Raw genomic sequence first — 22,148 nt, 5'->3', positions numbered from 1 at the left:
TCTGCACAGCCTCAAAGTATCTACCCCTAACCATTCTCTAATTACTGTGTTGGTTTTAACCTATGTCCACAAATTCTTTGATATTCGCCTTTCCTTTGGAAGATAAAACTTAATTTTCCTTTCTTTCAGTGTGGACTGGACATAGGATTTGCTCCCAAAGAATAGAGCGCAGAAAGGGGGAAATGGCAACATTACTGTGAAGAAATCTGTCAGACAGCACCTTAACCAAATCATCCAGGTTAGCATCACTAAGAATAAGCCATGTTGGTATCACGTACCCCCTGATACTATGTGATGAGCAGGGGACTTCGCCACTGTGATATCCTTCCTCAAAATTCAAAATTGTAGTGTAATTATGAAGAAACATCAGAAAAACCCGAATGAAGGACATTCTACAAAATAGTCAGTATTCTTTGAAAGTCTCTATGCCAAGTTCATAAAAATCAAGTAAAGACTAAAACATTTTCACAGATTGGAACTGCAACTAAGTTTAATAAATGAAACCTGATATCCTAGGTTGGATCCTGGAACAACAAAAAATATTTAAAGCAGGTATCAGTGGGAAAATTAGTGAAATACAAATAAAGGTCCCTAGCTTAGTTAATAGAATTTTACCAATGTTAAGTTTTTAGTTTTAGTTTTGATAACTATATCAGGGTTATGAAAGTTATTTACATTAGTAGAAGCTAGATGAGGGTACATGAGAATCCTCTGTACTATTGTTGAAAGTTTATGATTGTCTGAATCTATTTCAATACAAAAATTTTAGAAAAAAATTTTGAAGAAAAGGCTCAGTGGATGTTATGGGTTGCATTGTGTCCTCAAAAGATATATTGAAGTCCTAACCCCCAGTACCTCCAAATGTGACTTGATGTGGAAATAGGATCCTTGTAGACGTAATTAGTTAAGATGATGTTAAACTGAAGTAAGATGGGCCCTTAATCCAATATGACTGGTGTCCTTTTTTTCTTTTTAAAGATTTCACCCATTTATTTGAGAGAGAGAGAGGGAGAGCACAGAGGGGGAAGCAGACTCCCCACTGAGCAGAGAGCCTGATGAGGGGCTCCCTCCCAGAACCCTTAGATCATGACCTGAGCTGAAGGCAGATGCTTAACCAACTGAACCACCCAGGCGCCCCATGACTAGTGTCCTTTGGGAAGACACACTGACACACAGGGAAGAGAACCCTGTAAAGACAGACACAGAGATTGGGAGTGCTGCAGGTTCGAGCTAAGGAACACCTAGGCTTGCTGGCCTCCCCCGGAAGCCAGGAAGAAGCAAAAAAGTTTCTCCCCTACGGGTTTCAGGGGAGCGTAATTCTGCAGACACCTTGAGTTGAGACTTTCTAGCCTCCACGACTGTGAGACTGTTCTCTGTTTTAAGCCATCCAGTCTGTAGTATTTTGCTACATTAGGAAACTGATACAATTGAAAACTAGAGTAAAATTCTCTCCATGCTTTTTTTTAGTATGAGCTCTTTTAATCTCTTTTTTATTGGTGTTAGAGTTAGAAACAAGAATTCTTTTTCTTGAGTTTTAAAAAAAGTTACATAAAGCTATATTTCCAGTAAAAATTATAAACCCCACATGTCCTAAAGGATGGTGGCTCCTCAAAGGGCATTTATAAGACAGAGATACTATAATTCAAATTCCCTTGGGGGTACAGTCTGTGTTTGATCATTTCTCTGTGCTTGGGAAGAAAATAAACTTGCTGTATATATGTAACTTTTTTTTCAGTGTTCATATTAATTTATTAAATTCTTCGATGTTTTGCAGGCAGTTTAAACCTTGTATGTCAAGGTTCTTAATTGAAATTCTTACACTGAAATTGCATATGCCAGTAGTCATCATTTAAAATAAAAGTTGAAATTTTGTTTTTCATATGAAAACAGGGCAACACATCCTTTTTATTTAGCAATAAAATATATCTGAAGAGTGATACATATAGTTTCTTCTGTCTTATACAGTTTACTGTCAACCCTGATGATTTGTTTCAATAATTCTTTTCCTCTGTTTTTTTTCCTCTAAAAGGAAAAGAATGAAGACTGTTTAATAAATTATTTTATCTTTGATCGCAATTTTCAAGGGTAAAATATAAAATGGTAGATTTGAATAAAACTTGTGAGTTATTCACAAGTCAAACACTGAAGTGCTTTGTGAATAAAAATTGATATTAGATCATTACTCTGATTCTACCTAGGATTTTTTTTTTCTCTGCTGCAAAAAGACACAACTGTTTCTTTAAAACAAATCATCAGAATTGACATTGCACTGTACAAGATGGATTATGCACCCAGATAAGGGGACAGATGAAACAAGAATACAACGTGAAAATAAATGGGCTGGGGGCTTTTGGCCTACTTTCAAAACACTATTTTGAAGACTGACAAATTCAACTCTAAAATGTCTCAGCTGACATTTTTTATTTTGCCATGCAGGGCTTTCCATGACAGATTTCAGGTTATACATTACTGGCATACCCATGTTATATTAGGTAAAAGCCCAGCATGGTTTTGGAATGGCAATTGGCAATTTCGTTCATTTTTCTCAAGTAGATTTAATAATATAATACCTAGCATCTACAACCATTGTTAATAAACCTTAGACTTCCATTACCGTTAGACCATTTTAGTCCCTAAAAATAATAAATATATTCAAAATTATTACAAGTAGAAAAGTATTCTAAAATTCTTTTTAAAAATTTGACGGTTGAGACTAATCAGTGAAACCATATAGCTTTATTGTTTATTTTTTCCTTAAAGATATGGAGTAGGCATAATATAAAAAAGATGTCCTTTCAGGCTGGATTTCTTTTCCCCTTCCTTCCACTGCCCCCTTCCAACCTAAGCTAGAGCCAGTGGGCCTCCGGCCTAGCACAGCTTTCACCATGGCCCTCAGCGATGCTGACGTGCAAAAGCAGATTAAGCATATGATGGCTTTTATTGAACAAGAAGCCAATGAGAAAGCAGAGGAAATAAATGTGAAGCAGAGGAAGAGTTCAACATTGAGAAAGGCCATCTTGTACAAACCCAAAGACTGAAGATTATGGAATACTATGAGAAGAAAATTCAGATGTCTAATTTGATGAATCAAGCAAGGCTCAAAGTCCTCAGAGCAAGAGATGACCTTATTACAGACCTACTAAATGAAGCAAAACAGAGACTCAGCAAAGTGTTAAAAGATACAACCAGGTACCAAGTGCTGCTGGATGGACTGGTCCTCCAGGGTTTGTACCAATTGTTGGAGCCCCGAATGATTATTCATTGCAGGAAGCAGAATTTCCCTTTGGTAAAGGCTGCAGTGCAAAAAACAATTCCTATGTACAAAATTGCCACCAAAATAGATGTTGATGTCCAAATTGATCAGGAGGCCTACCTGCCTGAAGAAATAGCTGGTGGAGTTGAGATCTACAACGGGGATCGTAAAATAAAAGTTTCCAATACCCTAGAAAGCCGGCTGGATCTCATAGCCCAGCAGATGATGCCAGAAGTACGGGGAGCCTTATTTGGTGCACATGCCAACAGGAAGTTTTTGGACTAAACCTTTGGGCGAGGTGGAGTTCATCCACTGCTCTCCTGCTGTAATGCGGAAGTTTCTGATATTTGAAGAAACAAGATATCTGTGTGGCTTCCTCTTCGCTGTTCTAATATTCTGTATTTATCAGTGGATCCTCTCTGTAGCTAATGCCCTTGGCCTAATTGTTAACATGAGAGAAAGCTTCACGTACTATGATCAGGAAACCTCCTTCTTAGCTTATCTAAAAGTAGCACAACTTTCATTTGCTTCTGTAGCATGAAGGTGAAGGTGTCAGATGGTGGTTACCAGCGCTTCCCCGAGGCTCTGCTCTTCCTCTCGTCTTCTGCTGTCAGTTCTCGAGCCTAGAGGGTGATGTGTATGGTGTTCTCTGACATTCAGTCTCTGCTCTTTAGGCTTCAAATGCATGGGGGGCATGCATTCCTGCCAGCACTAGTAGCTTCGCTGTTAACCTGTCTGGGCCTAGAAGCGTTCCTTATCTGTAAATGTGATTTAAAATCTAAGCCATGACTAGGTCTTATCTATTAAAACAAAAGGTTTACATGGAAAAAAAATAAGTCCTTTCAGAGGAGAATGTTAGCTTCTTTAGCATTAGCCTGCACCTCTTCCATGCTTAATGTCTTAACCTTCCAAATTCCATTCAAGCATCACTTTTCCTGTGCCTGTATGTCAACATGGGGGATGCTATGCTCTAGCACAGATTGGCTCACTGTCTCTGACCGGTTGCCAAGCTTCTACAGGCAGTTTCAACGTCCTATTTGTCTTTATAATCCTGGGACATAGCAAGTGGTTGGCACAGAGAAGACATCAAATAAAGTCACAGTCACATCTTAAATTATATGTCAGATGGCTAACATGGTTATATAATCATGGATATGGAAGCACAGAACACTGAAAAGACAAGCACAGAGCCACTCATAGAACATGCTAGAAAGGCTGCTTATAGTTCATGCCCAGGAAACTGAGCTTTCTTTATCAGAGCATCTTTCAGGTGATGCTCCTTTCACAGACACAATACCCTTTTTCTTAAAAACAAGTCATCATACAAATTTTTAAATAATAAATTTTTAGTTTTTGCATTTTATATATATATGTTTGTACACATGTATGTGTGTATAGTATAATATAGTGTTAGAATTTTTTTTTCCTTATTAGGAATTCCTATTAGAAATGTACTCAGGAAACACTAGTGTTTCCCCCGAAAATACACTGTGAAATGCTGAGCCAAGGTTTTAAGTGAAAATACCAAGTTTCCTTTTGAGTATATCAACATGAATTTTAAGGTGCTTTACTCTTTTCAGTTCTGTAGGTTTGAAAATATATTCTTAGATTGAAATGAGTTTGAAGAGCCAAGTATCCACTAATACAATTTTGGTACAAAATCTTTAATTATAAGATAGGCTATCAATGGCCCTGAAGAATTATGAAAGAGAATAAATTCACACCCTTTCTGGAATGGAAATTTTACTCAAACTTAATTAAAACACATCCTTGTCAGGTTTTTCCTACCTGAGGGGAAGTGTTCCATCTCTAGGTCATTCTGCGGAGGGGGAGGCCAAGGGCCCGAGGTTGAATGGCTGTGCGCTACAGGGACAGAACAGGACAGCTCCTACAGGATTCTCAGACAATATGTGCAGAGCTGCAGTATGGAGTTGGCAGCCTGCTCCTCCTGACCGCAGACCCTCACTCTGTGGCCCAACAGCTGGCTGACTAAGCAAGCCCCCTAACCTCACTCTGCTTCAGTTTCTGCTTCTGTAAAAATGAGTTTAAACCTCACAGGGTTGCTCTGGGCATTATTTGAAGGAGGAAGTTTATTACACAATCTTTATTGCTCTTATTATACAATATTTTAGAAATTAAAAAAAATGATTTCTAAAGATATACATTCCTGTTCTTCTGATTCTCCAAGTAATTACTTTTTGGATTTTGTGTGTGTGTTCTGTGTTTCTATTACCAACTCCAGATTCAAATAATTTAGCATCTAAAGCCACACAAGAATTCACATGCACACACACTGACATGCAAACACACATGTGCAAACACATGCTCATCCTATGATTCTGTCCTTCCCTGCCAAGTAGTACTAGAGGAAACATCTTTCTGCCCTCAAAAGATGAAATATGCAGGGGCGCCTGCGTGGCTCAGTCGGTTAAGATTCTGCCTTCTGCTCAGGTCATGATCTCGGGGACCTGGGATCAAGCCCCACATCAGGCTCTCCGGCCAGCTCAGCGGCAAGTCTGCGTCTCCCTCTCCCTCTGTGATCCTTCTCTCTCTTGCTGTCTCTCAAATAAATAGATAAAATCTTTTTAAAAAGATGAAATATGCAGTAGTAACCACCAACTTTTAAAGTATAAATCTCTCAGAAATTTTAAAAAGTCATGTCCTTAGCAGTTCAAAGAAAAGTCTCAGCTTGAATATAAAACCCTCTCTTTAGGACTAAATGTAAGTATATGTAAATACTCAATATAAATTGAGCATATGTAAATTTAAGATATTAAATTGGTAAATCGTAGCTGCCCACGTGACAATATTTTGGTCAGTGTCCTTCTGTAACTTCATTGACACTGATTGAATGCTTTATCTTCTCCAGGACCTTTCTCATACACTAGATTGCATTTGTAAAAGCGTGGCTAACAAGTGCTAGAGAAATAAATTTTTTGTACATTTTTCAGTGCATTGATTTCCTAAATGAGAGGAAACTATGCCATGATATAAATTCTGCTACAAAGGACGGCAAGAGAGAACTAAGTATGTAAATTTTAAATTCGTAGAGGACGATGATAATAACTATTGCTGGTAAACTACACAACTGTTAGCAAATCTCATTGCTGCATTACAGAAACATAAAAACTATACTCTTACACTTTTTTAAGAAAATATGATTATTTCTGGGCGCCTGGGTGGCTCAGTTGTTAAGCATCTGCCTTTGTCTCAGGTTGTGGTCCCGGGGTCCTGGGATCGAGCCCCACATCAGGCTCCCTGCTCAGTGGGAAACCTGCTTCTCCCTCTCCCACTCCCCCTGCTTGTGTTCCCTCTTTCACTGTGGCTCTCTCTGTCAAATAAATAAATAAAATCTTTTAAAAAAAGAAAATATGATTATTTATAATGAACTATATTCTTTATATTTTATTTAAAAATGTAGAATTTCCTATTTCATGCATACACCAACAGAAATCAAGGTTTTTTTAAAAAATAAAATTAAATTTCAGTACTTTATTGGGAAAGTATTGCTTAAAGTTTCTTATTCTAGTGAAGAATATTTTAATGAAAAAAATTAAGTAGCAGACAAAACCAGACATAAAACAAGTATATTTCCTCTTTCATGGGTAGGAGTCTTTGAAGAGCACCTCTGAGACTGCTCAAAGTTTCCTAGTAATTGTCACCTGTTTGCTACATGTGACAAGCAAGCTTTAGAAAGAGAGACCTGGCTCTCTTGAAATAGAATATGCATGCAAATGAGCTTCCTATCTCAGCCAACCCTGCTGGACCAGGTGGTTTCTACCCATGTCCTACCCCACAGGAAAGCTCTAGTAGGAAGACACTGTTAAGATCGCAGTGGAATGAATGAGCAATGGACATGAAAGCCAGAGTTTCCTGCATAGAAAGGAAATAAAGACATCAACAAGTAGCAGACCTCACAGAAAGTGTTCTTCAGAGTTGCATTTGTGGTCCATCAAAAGGAATCCTCCGTGTCCACTCTTCTTGTTCTTTGGATTCTTGTTTTTTGAGCCTAGATGGACTTCCAGGTCTTTCTGTTTCTACAAAGGGCGGAAATCCTGTAATTCATGAGAGTCCATGGTGAATGCATTCTAGAGGATTAAGGTGCATGACAATGCATATAATAGGACAGAAAGAGACCTTCCAAAGGTTGAAATTCAAGGGTTGAGGGAGTCATTCTGGGGCCTGGGATCAAGGTCTTAAAGTCTCAAACATGGTGGTAAGAAACAGAAAGAGGAGGTGAGGAACGAGAATGCACAGTGGAAGGGTCCGGTTTCTACAGGGTGAAATATGCATATTTTAAAATATACATAAATATAAAAATAAATACAAATAAATATATAAATATAAATAAAAATAAATATGTAAATAAATACAAATAAATATAATAAATATGAATCCATGGTTATATATTTAGGTCTTCCACACCTGCATTCCAGGGGCCAGAGGTAAGGGGAGGGTAAGTGGAAATGAGACACAGAGTCAGATAGAGGTGAGATAGGCTATGAAATGTATCACCCTTGTGTCAATTGTATCCTGGGTGCAAAGGGGATATCCTCTAAGTTGCCTGAGAGGATCTTCTGCTCTACAGGTAAGTGCACCTGGCTAACCCTCACAGTCACAGATTTAATAGATAATAGATAGAGCAGAGCTATATAGAGTGGTGTATGACCAGGCTCTGATTGCCAAAAGCAGCAACACTTATTAATATTTCTGATACTATTTCTTTTTCTCAAGCCAATCCCCAAGTAAATAATTATTACAAAAGGTGGCCCCAGGCACCTGGATGACTCAATGTATTGAGCAACCAACTCTTGTTTCAGCTCAGGTCATGATCTCAGGGTCATGAAATTGAGCTCCACATCGGGCTCCCTGCTAAGCATGGAGTTTGGCTTGAGATTCTCTCTCTCCCTCTCCCCTGACCTCCCCATCTGCCCCTTCCCTCACTCACGCCCACACACACGCCCTCTCTCATAAATAAATACAGGAATAAATAAATAAATAATCAATCTTTGGGGGAAAAAGAAAGTGGCCCAATTCCAGGCTGCTTGTCAAATGCTACTGATTCTACCTCACTCCACAATCAAATGCTATCTGGCCAGTTTACCTAAAGTAAAACCACTTCCCCAACAGAGGCAATCAATCACCAATGATTCAGATTCCCAATAATGTATATGAAGGATCTTGGATGTCCCCTTATCCCCACATTCCTCTCATTTTCTTCCTCATTTTTCCTTCTCTTTGGAAATCTCTTAATGCTTAAGTGATTTTTTTTAACATTTTATTTATTTATTTGAGAGAGAGAGAGAGAGAGAGCATGAGCATGGGGAGGGGCAGAGGGAAAGGGAGAGAATCTCAAGCAGACTCCCTGCTGAGTACATAGCCCACAAAGGGCTAGGCGCTGGCCTCCATGCAGGCTCTATCTCTCGACCCTGAGGTCATGACCAGAGCCAAAAATCAAGAGTTGAGTGCTTAACGGACCGAGCCACCCAGGTGCCCTAGGCTTAGGTGATTCTAACCCTCTTGTCCCTGTAGGATGGAGCAATCTCATACCATAACTAGCCTTGCTTAGAACTGGCCCTGGAGACATTAACTACTTTGTTTGCATCAGTGTGCTGTCAGCTAAAATCTCTGCACTGTTCTGCCACCTCTGGAGGCAGGAAAAACTCTCAATCAGACTTGCACACTTCCTATTTAAGATGGTATTTAAAGCCAAGGGACTGGATGAGATCACCTATGACCTGAGGGGAGAGAGAAAAGAGAAAGAGAACATGGCTGGACCTGGGAATTCTAGCATGCAAACGGCTGGTCAGAGAGAGGGAAGCCACCAAAAGATGTCAAAAAGAGTAAGAAAGTGAAGTATAAGAAAAGCAAGGAGAGTGATGTTATCAAAGAGAAAAAATGTTCTAAGAATGAGAGATGTGGTGAACCAGGCCAAATGCTACTGAGAATTATAATAAGATAAGGAGGGAGAAATGACCACTGGTTTTGACAGAACAGAAATCTCTGCTGTCTTCAACAGGAACCCTGTCACGGTCAGGTGAGGAGTGGCACTCCCTAACACTATATGGAAGGAGGAATGGAAGAGAAGGATTTGGAGACCATGTTCCCAGTTTTGTTACCAAGGTAAGTAGAAAAACAAAGTAGTAACTGAGGAAAGGTAAACATTCAGGGGAGCGTTGGATTTTTTGTTTTGTTTATTGAAATATAGAAAGTATGTCAATGGGAATGATCCAGTTGGGAGAAAAAAAATGATTTTTGGAAGAGAGAGGGGACAATTGCGGAGGTGGTCTTGAGTGAACTAGAGATGATGAAGTCTAAAGAACAAGTTGAGGGATTTGATTCAGGCACAGAGATATTCAAAAGAGAGAAGGAAGGAACTATGGATGCAGGGGAAGTAGGGAATTAGATTTGGTTATGGCAAGATGCTGTGATTTTCTTCTGGTTGCTTTTGTATTCTTTTGTATGCTGACTTGTGTCAACAAAGGAATCCAGTGGGTCCCTTCTGAAGATCCCTGAGGCAGTCCAAGTTAGATATGTTTTCTGTCCATCAAACTTGGTCTAGAGCATGCAGAAGCATCCCTGCGACTGTTTCTAATTTACTTCCTTTGAATGTTCCCTCACAGTCCTCCAAATTTTTCTAACTCCCAACAACATGGTAGAAAAAGCCATAGACTTTGCCGTAGGATTGAAGAGAACAGCTTTATTTTCTAGATGAAAGAAATCCCCAAATAAGATTATGCAGTTATGCTAATGGTTTTAGAGAATACCTGAAATACTTATTGCATTTTTTTGACTACCGTTCATCAAGTTATGCAGTAGTGCTGCACCTACAAAACAGGAAGGTGATTAAAGTAATTGTCAGGCCAGCTGAACTTTGCTTAAAAGAAGCTGCCTCATTCCCGTGGATGGGTCTTTGTTGCTAAGAGATTAGCCATGAAATACCTAGTCACAATAACAACAATGTTCTCGGAAGCCCACGAATGCTTTGTACCATGTTTGCTCTCTGAAGGCTTGTCATAGATAAGCCAGTCCGAGGATAGCTGGCATTCGGGAAAACTGCATCAGTGTCAGTTAAAGGCTAATCTTGGCACTAAGTTCCCAAGCACAGGGAAATGTTTCCAGGATAGAATACAGTGCAAATCCAAGAAGAGATCACTTCTAAATAGGGAAATCATGGGATTACCTTCATGGAAATACATAGGAGGACTAATAATTTTTAAAAAAAACTCTAGGTATAACCTTCCCCTGTGCCACAAATCTCACAAATTTTTTCGGAGCCCTCTTTTGAATGAGTTATTTCCACTTAATTCCACTTATCTGTGCTTTTAAACCCATACGGGGAAATGGCTGGCAGCCACAGAGCAGGTCCTTAGAGTTAGTGGCCAAAGAGGCCCAGTGTTTAGGTGTGAGGATGCATAGGGAATGCTCAGCCACAATAAGCATGCAACCATGCTTCAGTGAGGAAAATGGGAACTCCTTAATTTCTCTTTTTCTGTCTTATTGTTGGTGTATGGAAATGCCACTGATTTCTGTGCATTGATTTTATATCCTGCCACTTTACTGAATTCCTGTATGAGTTCTAGCAGTTTTGGGGTGGAGTCTTCTGGGTTTTCCACGTAAAGTATCATATCATCTGCAAAAAGTCAGAGTTTGACTTCTTCTTTGCCGATTCGGATGCCTTTTATTTCTTTTTGTTTTCTGATTGCTGTGAATAGGATTTCTAGTACTATGTTGAATAGCAGTGGTGATAGTGGACATCCCTGCCGCATTCCTGACCTTAGGGGGAAAGCTCTCAGTTTTTCCCTATTGAGAATGATATTCGCTGTGGGTTTTGCATAGATGGCTTTTATGATACTGAGGTATGTACCTCTATCCCTACACTGTGAAGAGTTTTAATCAAGAAAGGATGCTGTACTTTTTCTGCATCTATTAAGAGGATCGTATGGTTCTTGTTCTTTTATTAATGTATTATGTCACATTGATTGATTTGCGGATGTTGAACCAACCTTGCAGCCCAGGAATAAATCCCACTTGGTCATGCTGAATAATCCTTTTAATGTACTGTTGGATCCTACTGGCTAGTATTTTGGTGAGAATTTTTGCATCCATGTTCATCAGGGATATTGGTCTGTAATTCTCCTTTTTGATGGGGTCTTTGTCTGGTTTTGGGATCAAGGTAATGCTGGCCTCATAAAATGAATTTGGAAGTTTTCCTTCCATGTCTATTTTTTGGAACAGTTTCAGAAGAATGGGTATTAGTTCTTCCTTAAATGTTTGGTAGAATTCCCCTGGGAAGCCATCTGGCCCTGGGCTCTTGTTTGTTGGGAGGTTTTTGATTACTGCTTCAATTTCCTTAGTGGTTATGGGTCTGTTCAGGTTTTCTATTTCTTCCTGGTTCAGTTTTGGTAGTTGGTACATCTCTAGGAATGCATCTATTTCTTCCAGATTATCTAATTGGCTGGCATATAATTGCTCATACTATGTTCTTATAATCGTTTGTATTTCTTTGGTGTTGGTTGTGATCTCTCCTCTTTCATTCATTATTTTATTTATTTGGGTCATTTCTCTTTTCTTTTTGATATGTCTGTCCAGGGGTTTATCAATCTTATTAATTCTTTCAAAGAACCAGCTCCTAGTTTCGTTGATCTGTTCTACTCTTCTTTTAGTTTCTATTTCATTGATTTCTGCTCTGATCTTTATTATTTCTCTTCTCCTGCTGGTTTAGGCTTTATTTGCTATTCTTTCTCCAGCTCCTTTAGGTGTAGGGTTAGGTTGTGTATTTGAGACCTTTCTTGTTTCTTGAGAAAGGCTTGTATTGCTATATACTTTAGTCTTAGGACCGCCTTTGCTGCATCCCAAAGATTTTGAATAGTTGTGTTTTCATTTTCATTGGTTTCCATGAACTTTTTTAATTCTTCTTTAATTTCCTGGTTGACCCATTCATTCTTTAGTAGGATGCTCTTTAGCCTCCAGGTATTTGAGTTCTTTCCAACTTTCCTCTTGTGATTGAGTTCTAGTTTCAAAGCACTGTGGTCCAAAAATGTGCAGGGAATGATCCCAATCTTTTGGTACCTGTTGAGACCTGATTTTTTGGCCTAGGATGTGATCTATTCTGGAGAATGTTCCATGGGCACTAGAGAAGAATGTGTATTCTGTTGCTTTGGGATGGAATGTTCTGAATATATCTGTGAAGTCCATTTGGTCCAGTGTGTCATTTAAAGTCTTTATTTCCTTGTTGATCTTTTGCTTAGATGATCTGTCCACTTCAGTGAGGGGGGTGTTAAAGTCCCCTACTATTATTGTATTGTTGTTGATATGTTTCTTTGATTTTGTTATTAATTGGCTTATATAATTGGCTGCTCCCATGTTAGGGGCATAGATATTTACAATTGTTAGATCTTCTTGTTGGATAGATCCTTTAAGTATGATATAGTGTCCTTCCTCATCTCTTATTATAGTCTTTGGTTTAAAATCTAATTTGTCTGATATAAGGATTGCCACTACAGCTTTCTTTTGATGTCCATTAGCATGGTAAATGGTTTTCCACGCCCTCATTTTCATTTGGAGGTGTCTTTGCATCTAAATTTGAGTCTCTTGCAGACAGCATATCAATGGGTCTTGTTTTTTTATCCAATCTGATAGCCTGTGTCTTTTGATTGGGGCATTTAGCCCATTTACATTCAGGGTAACTATTGAAAGATATGGATTTAGTGCCATTGTATTGCCTATAAGGTGACTGTTACCGTATATTGTCTCTCTTCCTTTCTGGTTTATGTTACTTTTAGGCTCTCTCTTTGCTTAGAGGACCCCTTTCAATATTTCTTGTATGGCTGGTTTCGTGTTTGCAAATTCTTTTAGTTTTTGTTTGTCCTGGAAGCTTTTTATCTCTCCTTCTATTTTCACTGACAGCCTAGCTGGATATGTATTCTTGGCTGCATATTTTTCTCGTTTAGTGCTCTGAATATATCATGGCAGTCCTTTCTGGCCTTGCCAATCTTGCCAATCTAATGTTTCTACCATTGTAGGTTACAGACCTCTTGTCCCGAGCTGCTTTCAAGATTTTCTCTTTGTCTATGAGACTCGTAAGTTTTACTATTAGATGTTGGGGTTGACCTATTTTTATTGATTTTGAGGGGGGTTCTCTGTGCCTCCTGGATTTTGATGCCTATTCCCTTCCCCAAATTAGGGAAGTTCTCTGCTATAATTTGCTCCAATATACCTTCTGCCCCTCTCTCTCTTCTTCTTCTGGGATCCCAATTATTCTAATATTGTTTCATCTTATGGTATCACTTATCTCTCAAATTCTGCCCTCGTGATCCAGTAGTTGTTTATCTCTCTTTTTCTCAGCTTCTTTATTCTCCATCATTTGGTCTTCTCTATCACTAATTCTCTCTTCTGCCTCATTTATCCTATCAGTTAGAGCTTCCATTTTTTATTGCACCTCATTAATAGCCTTTTTGATTTCTACTTGGTTAGATTTTAGTTCTTTTATTTCTCCAGAAAGGGTTTCTCTAGTATCTTCCATGCTTTTTTCAAGCCCAGCTAGTATCTTTATAATCGTCATTCTGAACTCTAGTTCCGACATCTTACTAATGTCTGTATTGGTTAGGTCCCTGGCAGTTGGTACTGCCTCTTGTTCTTTTTTTCTGAGGTGATTTTTTCTGTCTTGTCATTTTGTCCAGAGGAGAATAGATAAATGAAAGAACAAAATGCTAACAGGGTAACAACGACCCCAGAAAAATATACACTAAACAAATCAGAAAAGACCTGAAACTGGGGGAAAAGAAAGGGAAAGAAAGAAAAAAGAAAAAAAAAAGAATATGATCAAATATGATCAGGCTGGTGAATAGACAGTGCCACACACTAGATTTTGGGGGTATTTTGGTCTGTTAAAAGAAAGTGCCTCCCAAAATTTTAAAGAAAGAAAAATTTATATATGTACAAAAATAAGGGTAAACACGATGAAGGGATGGAATATGACTGTAAAGATGAAAATGATAAAAGATTTTATAAAAGGAATTGATAAGATAAGAAGTTGGTTAAAAAAAGAAGAGGAATTAAAAAAAAAAGGGTGGGGAGAGAATGTGATCAGGTAGGAGACTGGAACAAAGCCATACACTAGAGATTTAGGGTATATTTTGGTCTGTTAGAAGAAACTGTATCCCAAAATTTTAAAGAGAGAACAACTTATGTATATACCAAAAATAAGGTTAACTACTATGAAGGGATAGAACATGACTCTAAAAGTGAAAAATAAAAAAGATTTTTTAAAAAAGGGATTGATAAGATGTTGGTTGAAAAAGGGAAAAAGAAAAATTCAAAAAAAAATGAGAAAGAAAGTTAAAAAAAATTAACTTTGAAAGATTAAAGTATCATGGAAATAAAGCCATGAATTCTATGTGCATTATTCCCCTAGCGCTGGAGTTCTGCTGTTCTCATTGATCAGTAAACTTGGTCTTGGCTGGCTGTTCTTGCTGATCTTCTGGGGGCGGGGCCTGTTGCCATGGTTCCCAAATGTCTTTGCCGGAGGTGGAATTGCCCCTCCCTTGCTGGTCGGGGCTAAGTAATCTGCTCGGGTTTGCTCTCAGGAGCTTTTGTTCCCTGCAAGCTTTCCATAGAGCTTTGGAGGACGAGAGTGAAATGGCGGCCTCCCAGTCTCCGGCTCGGAGGAACCGAGAACTCAGGGCCCCACTCCTCAGAGCCCCCAGAGAAAAGCAGTCAGTCACTCCCGTCTCCCCAGTCTCTGGCCACACTCCGTGCTCACCTGGCCTGTGACCAAGCGTTTCTATCTCTGGCACCTGACCCCGTGTGGAGTCTCCAAACCCAGCAGATCCCTGTGGTGCGCTCCCGTGCCGCTCCTCCCAGGGGGAGAAAGGGGAGTCTCCCTGGATCTGCTGCTTGTTGGGTCCCTGCTGGAAGAGCAGTGGCCCGACTGTGCCACGGATCACGGTTTATGGCAACCCTGAGCCGAGAGCCCACTCCTTGGCTCCGTCTCTGCAGCCGGCTTCCCCACTCTGATACCTGGGAGCTCTGCCGCACTCAGTCACCCCTGGTCTTTCTGTGACCCCAAGGGTCCTGAGACCACACTGTCCCACGAGGGTTCCACCCCCGCTTAGCCACTGGAGCGACGTCCCTCAGAGGAGCAGATTTCTAAAAGTTCTGATTTTGTGCTCTGCTGCTCTATCACTTGCCAGAGTGGCCAATGGAGGCCACCTCCCCCACCATCTATAGTCCCGAATATCGCCTCGGATTCACTCCTCCACACGTCCTACCTTCCAGAAAGTGGTCGCTTTTCTGTTCAGAGAGTTGCTGCTATTCTTTTCTTTGATCTCCTGTTGAGTTCGTAGGTGTTCAGAATGGTTTGATCCCTATCTAGCTGAATTCCTGGGACCAGACGAAATTTAGGTCTCCTACTCCTCCGCCATCTTGCTCCTCCTCTCCAAAAACTTTTTTAAAATCACAATAATGGATTAAACCTACTCAACTTCAATCATGACATTAAAAACCCAAAGAGGACCATGATCAAGCATAGCAATTGATTGTTAACACTGAGAGACATAAGTGTGCAAGAATGCAGTGTGTGTCCTGGGAACATCTGCATGGTGACAGTCTATCCTGGCAGGCAGTGCACCCCAAGTGCTTCATCACTCACTTGCTGTGAAACCCATTCTTAAAAACTTTTTTAAAGGTGATGGGCATTACACACTATATTTTGTTGAATCCAGCATTCAAAACAGAAACCAGAGAAGCTTTGAAATATGTAATAGGAATTGCATCCACATCTCAGTGGTGTTATTTCTTAGAATGGGTGATAGCACGTTTTACCTTAGAGTTCAGTGTCTTCAAAATCATTAAAATACCATCTGCTGGGTGCCTGGGTGGCTCAGATGGTTAAGCGTCTGCCTTCGGCTCAGGTCATGATCCCGGGGTCCTGGGATCGAGTCCCGCATCGGGCTCCCTGCTAGGTGGGGAGTCTGCTTCTCCCTCTGCCTCTGCCTCTCTCTCTCTCTCTCTGACTCTCATGAATAAATAAATAAAAAACATTTTAAAAAAATGCCATCTGCTGTCATTTTGTAAGGAGAGCTTCTAAAATAATCTAAAAAGGCAAGACTATCCACATTAGTTTTCTAAAATTCCAGAAACCTGCTATCAGAAAAATGATTTTGAACTAGGTTTTTGTGTTGACTCTCTTTTTATTTTTTCAATATATATTTAAGCAATTACTATGTGTCAGTCATCATGCCAGGTTTTAGGGGAAGCAGTTATGGACAAGGTAGACAGAGGCCCCATCCCTATACACAAAGGAGAAGGACAGTGAATCTCTCTGATTAAATGCTGTAGAGCAATGAGAGCAGACATACAGGGGACCATGGAATCTATAGCAAGAACCATTCTCATGAAGTAATGGAAAAGGAGATCTGGGAGGGCTTCCTGAAGAAAGTGATATGTAGGCTGAGACCTGAAAGATGAATAGAAGTCAACAAAGTGAAAAGGAGAGGGAAGGCCATTTCAAGCATAGAAAATAGCTTATGTGAAGACTCAGAGGTGAGATAGATCATGGGACTATGAGGGAAAAAAATCAATAGAGCCGGAGCCTAGATTTCACAAGGACAGGAAAGGTAGCTGGAAAGATATGCAGGCATAAAACAATAGATCCAGACTACATAACACTAAGGAAAATGTAAGAACAAAGGAAAGCCTTTGAGATGTGTTTTACAAGGGTCACTCTCTAAAGAATGGGCTGGAGAACTGCAGGAGAAATAAGGAAAGGCTTGGACATGCTGTGACAGTGGAGATGAAGTTGGATGAGACCAAGGTGCCCTTTGGAGATAAAGTGCCAAGGCCTGGGGAGAGACAGGGTGTACAGAGTGGGAAGTAAGTAGTCAGCAACGATTCTGATTTCTAACTTAGGCAACTGACTGTATGAAGATGTCATTCACAAGATATGAAATGTCAAAGCACAACCAATTTGGAGTAACAAGTGTGAGATTCAATTACTTAAGTTTTGGACATGTGGACATATTGTGTTTGAATACCTGCAGAGCATCTGAGTAGTGATGTTCGTTTGGATCTGGTTCTGGAACTCAGGAGCGAAGCCTAGGATGGAGATCTAGGAGTCCTCAATGATTCCAATCATGAGAGTGGAGGAGACCCCCCAGGCAGAATGTGGGTTGTGAGGAATGGAGAGGACCTGAGAAGTACCCCCAGTGAATACCAAATTTGCATGATGGGCAAAGAAAGACAGTCCTATATCTTATGCCAATTTCTCTGAGAAGTAAATGTTGAGACAAAGCTGTGTGCTGATATTTCTGTAAGGTGCCATGCCTGGACGAGTGCAAGGTGGATAAAAACACAAGTCTAGGAACGAGGGAAAGCAGATAAAAGGTAATGCATTGCCAAACTAGCCACAGCCTCACAGGATAACATAGTCACATACCTGTTCATGCAGGATTTCTCCAGAAAGGTCATATGAAGCCCATGAAAGGGGTTTTTTGTTTCAGGGTAAGAAAGGGCAAACAATTTATCTGCTAGGTTTTTCCCATTTCCCGTGTCTTATGGATCAAAGTTTGCCTCCACATTTCCAGGTTTCATTACCTTGTCCTCTTAAGCACCTGCTGAGGAAGCCTGAGCCATTAGGGTTCCACCAGATTCAATTTGGGTGCTGGAGCTGCTGCAGCTTCCCCATCGTAGGCACTGTACAGGCTCTGCAGAAGTCAGGCCCTTGTCCCTGCTGGAAGCAAAGACCAGAAGATGGTAAAGGTGACAAAACAATGGCAGCAGAAGCCAGGACTTTACAAACGCTAGAATGTGAGCCACCACTGGGCTTATCTAGCCTGAGACCAGGGTAAGCTGCCATGACTGAGGAGAGAGGTGGGTCTGAACAAATCTGGACACGAGTGTAATGAACTACCAAGAGTACATCCTATAAGGAGTCTGATAGAAATGGCCCAAGGTGGTCAAAAAGTTAAATAATGTCAAGGAAGGCAAGGAAAAAGTATTTCATAAAGGGGCCATCTATGCCAAATATTTCTGACAAGTAAGACAAGCAGCTAACAACTGTAGTGGATTATAATGGATTGTCCCTTCTTCTGGCAAAGACACTCTAACTTTGCTGTGGGGAGCCATGCTTCCTCTACTTTTGGTTCGTGTGCCCTGGTTGGAGTAAATCCCCCTAATAACCCCAGAGTTAAAACATGATCCAGGCAAATACCATCAGATAGTTATCTCTGTGCTCACGGGGACGGCATGGTAACCATCCAGGTCATTTCACAACAATTGGGAAAAAGCTATAAACTCAGACTTTTCAATTATATGACCCAAATTATCCTTTTTCCTAAGCCAATTTCAGCTGGATTTTTATCACTGATAGCTGAGAGTTTCCTGATAACTACGAGAGCAGAAAGGTGTCCATTGGATTGAGTGTCAGATCAGTAGGGGCCTTGGAGAGAACAGTGGCAGCGGTGAAATCCTGGAAAAAGTAATTGTTTCTTTATCCTCTTTTCAACTCCTCAAATGCCAGTTCATCTACTGGGAAGGAGAAGGACAACTTTAAAATGTTTCAAGCCTCTGCAGGAGGAAGGAGAAATGACAGTCACAAATGGATCCTGCTTGGCATCTCTGCTCTCAGTTATGCTTGCATAGCTTCCTTTCTGTTCGCGTCTGTGCTTCTGCCTTTCAGATCTGGGACTGGTAACACCTCAGCTGCTGCTGGGTTCCTGCTCTGTCCCCTGTGGTTCCATACACCCTGGCTCTACCCTGGTAATTCTTTTCTTTTCTTTGTAAATAAAAGCCTCCTCGAAATATCCTAATTTGAGCATGCCATCTCTTTCCTCTTGGAATCCTGAAACTGATCCAAATGTCAGACTTTTTTATCCTAATGTTTAAAAAGGAAGCTAAAGCACAACATTCTCTTTAAGGAGGATAGCCAGTTTATTGTTGGTGTTGTTGTATTGTTTGTTTTGTTTTTAAGGAAGTATGTGAGGCAGCCACATCCTTCAAAACCATATTCTTAGACAACCAGAAGAAGATACCTCTGTTTGTCTTTCTGTCTATCTGAATATCATCTACCCATCCCAAAGTTACTAGACAGTTAGGTTTGTGATTTAGGGCCCTTTGTAAAGTTAAGTGAATCACCTCCTGAAATCAGTGGAAAGCACAACTATAGAGCAGTGATGTTTGGTTATGGCTGACAACCAAATAATGAGTGCACATTGATTTTTAAATATCAGTTGCCTTTAACTTGAGTAGCTTTTGTTATTTTATTTCCCAAAATAGTTCCCAAGAAATTAGCATGTATCTGGAAGGCCAATATTCTGCATCATGTACCATCTAACACACTGCTAGGTACAGAACAGTTGATTAATAACTGCGGGCAGATTGACTTGTTTGCGTAATTAATTGTGTATATGGTTGTCTGCAGTCAGCGCTATGGTGTGTAAGCAGGCAGACCATGCTTACTTTTATACCTCTGAAAACTGTGACCTTCTTTACATTGTCTCATTAAATGGATTAAAATAACACCCAGAGAGGGACTCTATATTTAATATTCCTTACAAGAAAGGTCCTTAAATTTATCACCCTTCTCCCACCGCCATAATCAACTCAACTCTAACATTTAAATAACTGAAGACCTAGAAATGATTTTCAGAGACATAAGCCAAAACAAATCAATTTAGAAGATAATATGCTTCAAAATAAAATGTCTTTATTAAGCCTATAATAGCTTTTTCTGAACATAAAACTGAAAAAGAAAGTTAATTTACATATTTTTAATGTTTATTAAAAGTCATTGTAATGGGGGCACCTGGGTGGCTCAGTTGGTTAAGCATCTGCCTTCAGCTCAGGTCGCGATCCCAGGGTCCTGGGATCCAGCCCCGCATGGGGCTCCCTGCTTCGCAGGAAGCCTGCTTCTCCCTCTCCCACTCTCTCTGCTTGTGTTCCCTCTGTCGCTGTGTCTCTCTCTGTCAAATAAATAAATAAAATCTTTAAAAAAAAAAAAGTCATTGTAATGTCCATTCCTAACAGACTTATCCTTGTTTTCAAGTTGATTTTTTGGGGAATCCATTCCATTTTTTTAAATCTCATTTATGATCTGAGCCCATATTTATTTATATTTATATTATATATATATTTATTTATAGTTATAATTTATATATATTTATAATTATATTTAATAACCCTAAAAATTGCCACAAGCAACTTTGATTCAACATGATAAACTTGACAGTTTTCACAGTTGTTACAGAGCAACAAATGTAATGCGAATGATGTATATGCCCACATAAAGTAACAGAATCCCACACACATGTCACATACAAACGGATTATTAAAAATAATGCTGGAGAGTAGAGCACATGCGTGGGAGCACACTGGGCTGTCTCTGCCAACTGCTTCTGGTCTCCCCACCCTAGCAAGTCAAAAACTTGCTTAAGGAAATGGCCTCAAATTCTTGGCTGCATTGTTTAACCTTACTCTCTGGATCAGCAATCATACTTTTCTTATGTTCTCAGTTATTTAGTATTTTGTTGGAAGAACAGGGTGACATCCAGCCTAACATTCTGAGTAATTACCCTCATGTAAGACATCCAGATGACACTGGCCAGAATCATCTAGAAGGGCAGATGACGTTGAGTGCAGATGCTAGTTATCATAAATATGGAAACATAGTTCACTGGACGTGGAAACCTCTATCAGGTGAAAATTCTTTGCTGGGTTGTGACAGGACCTCAAAATCTACAACAAGTGACCAAATATATCAGAGCTACAAGGATCCATTGTTGTAATAAAGCATAGTTTATGAACCCAGAAGAAAATAAAGACCTTTCCACTGGAGAATTAAACACCAAAGTAGGCAGAGACCAATTGTACTGGAAAACAGTTAAAGCCATCCAGTATGTTCATGATCATTGTCTAGAATATGCTGATTGGTTTATGAAAGCAGATGATGATATGTATGTCATACTAGATAACTTGAGATGGCTGCTCACAACCTACGATCCTAAAGAACCATTTACATGGGGGAAGATGCAAGTATGATGTGAAGCAGGGCTACCATGAATGGAGGCAGGGCGTGCACTGAGCAAAGACACCTTGAGATTTGTTCATGTGGTTTAAATGCACATCTGTACCCATTTCCACCCCTGAAGTCTTAGCGCTGGGAAGATGCATGGAAATCCTAAACATAGAAGAAGGGAATTCCAGAAATTCCACTGGAAAAGAAGCTTTCTATCCCTTTTTGCCAAAAACAAATAAACAAACAAACAAAAACACCACTTAATCTAAGGTTCTCTACCCAGACCTCTTTGGTACTGGAAATGTAACTACGTCCCTCCTATAGAGGGTTCCAGTTGCTGTTCTGCTGTTGCAATTTCTTCTCACTACGGGAAAGTACAGCTATGCCTGTGTTATCATTTTCATCCATATGATTATTTATATAGCTATCAACTTGCCTTACTGGAGAATTTACTAAAAGAAATAAGCAAAACAAACAAAAATAAAGGTGTAGAAGCAAACTTGGGAAACCTTTGAAATAAACCCAGGAAAGAACAAAGGTATGGTGTCTGACATTGCACTGAAAAAGGATCTCTGCATCTTTGAAGAGAACACTGGGGTCCCAGTGAGCAATTCTTTCTAAGTGGATATTCCGTACTAGAAATTTTCCATAAAAATGGCTGCAAACTGAAGCTTTAGCAGGAGCGAGAGTGTTTTAAAATGTGTTTTTGGTACAGTACTGTTATATGTTGTATTTTAAAATGGTGGTCAAGATGAGAGATTTTGTTGCCTCTTTCTGACCAGATATTTAGTGGCACTAAGAAAATAAAGCAGCTAGAGGCACCTGGGTGGCTCAGTGGGTTGGGCATCTGCCTTTGGCTCAGGTTGTGATCCCAGGGTCTTG

At 39.9% G+C, this 22,148-nt stretch overlaps 2 pseudogenes; both read left to right on the top strand.

Moving 5' to 3' along the window:
* The first annotated feature begins 2,885 nt into the window (after positions 1-2,885).
* Positions 2,886-3,538, top strand: LOC110578729 (annotated as a pseudogene).
* A 17,150-nt stretch (positions 3,539-20,688) lies between these two features.
* On the top strand, positions 20,689-21,781 carry LOC110578795 (annotated as a pseudogene).
* The last annotated feature ends 367 nt before the right edge of the window (positions 21,782-22,148 follow it).

The sequence above is a fragment of the Neomonachus schauinslandi genome, unplaced genomic scaffold (assembly GCF_002201575.2).
Source record: "Neomonachus schauinslandi unplaced genomic scaffold, ASM220157v2 HiC_scaffold_129, whole genome shotgun sequence".
NCBI lineage: Eukaryota > Metazoa > Chordata > Mammalia > Carnivora > Phocidae > Neomonachus > Neomonachus schauinslandi.
Note: the sequence above shows the minus strand (reverse complement) of the source record. Positions and strands in the feature narration are given on the sequence as shown.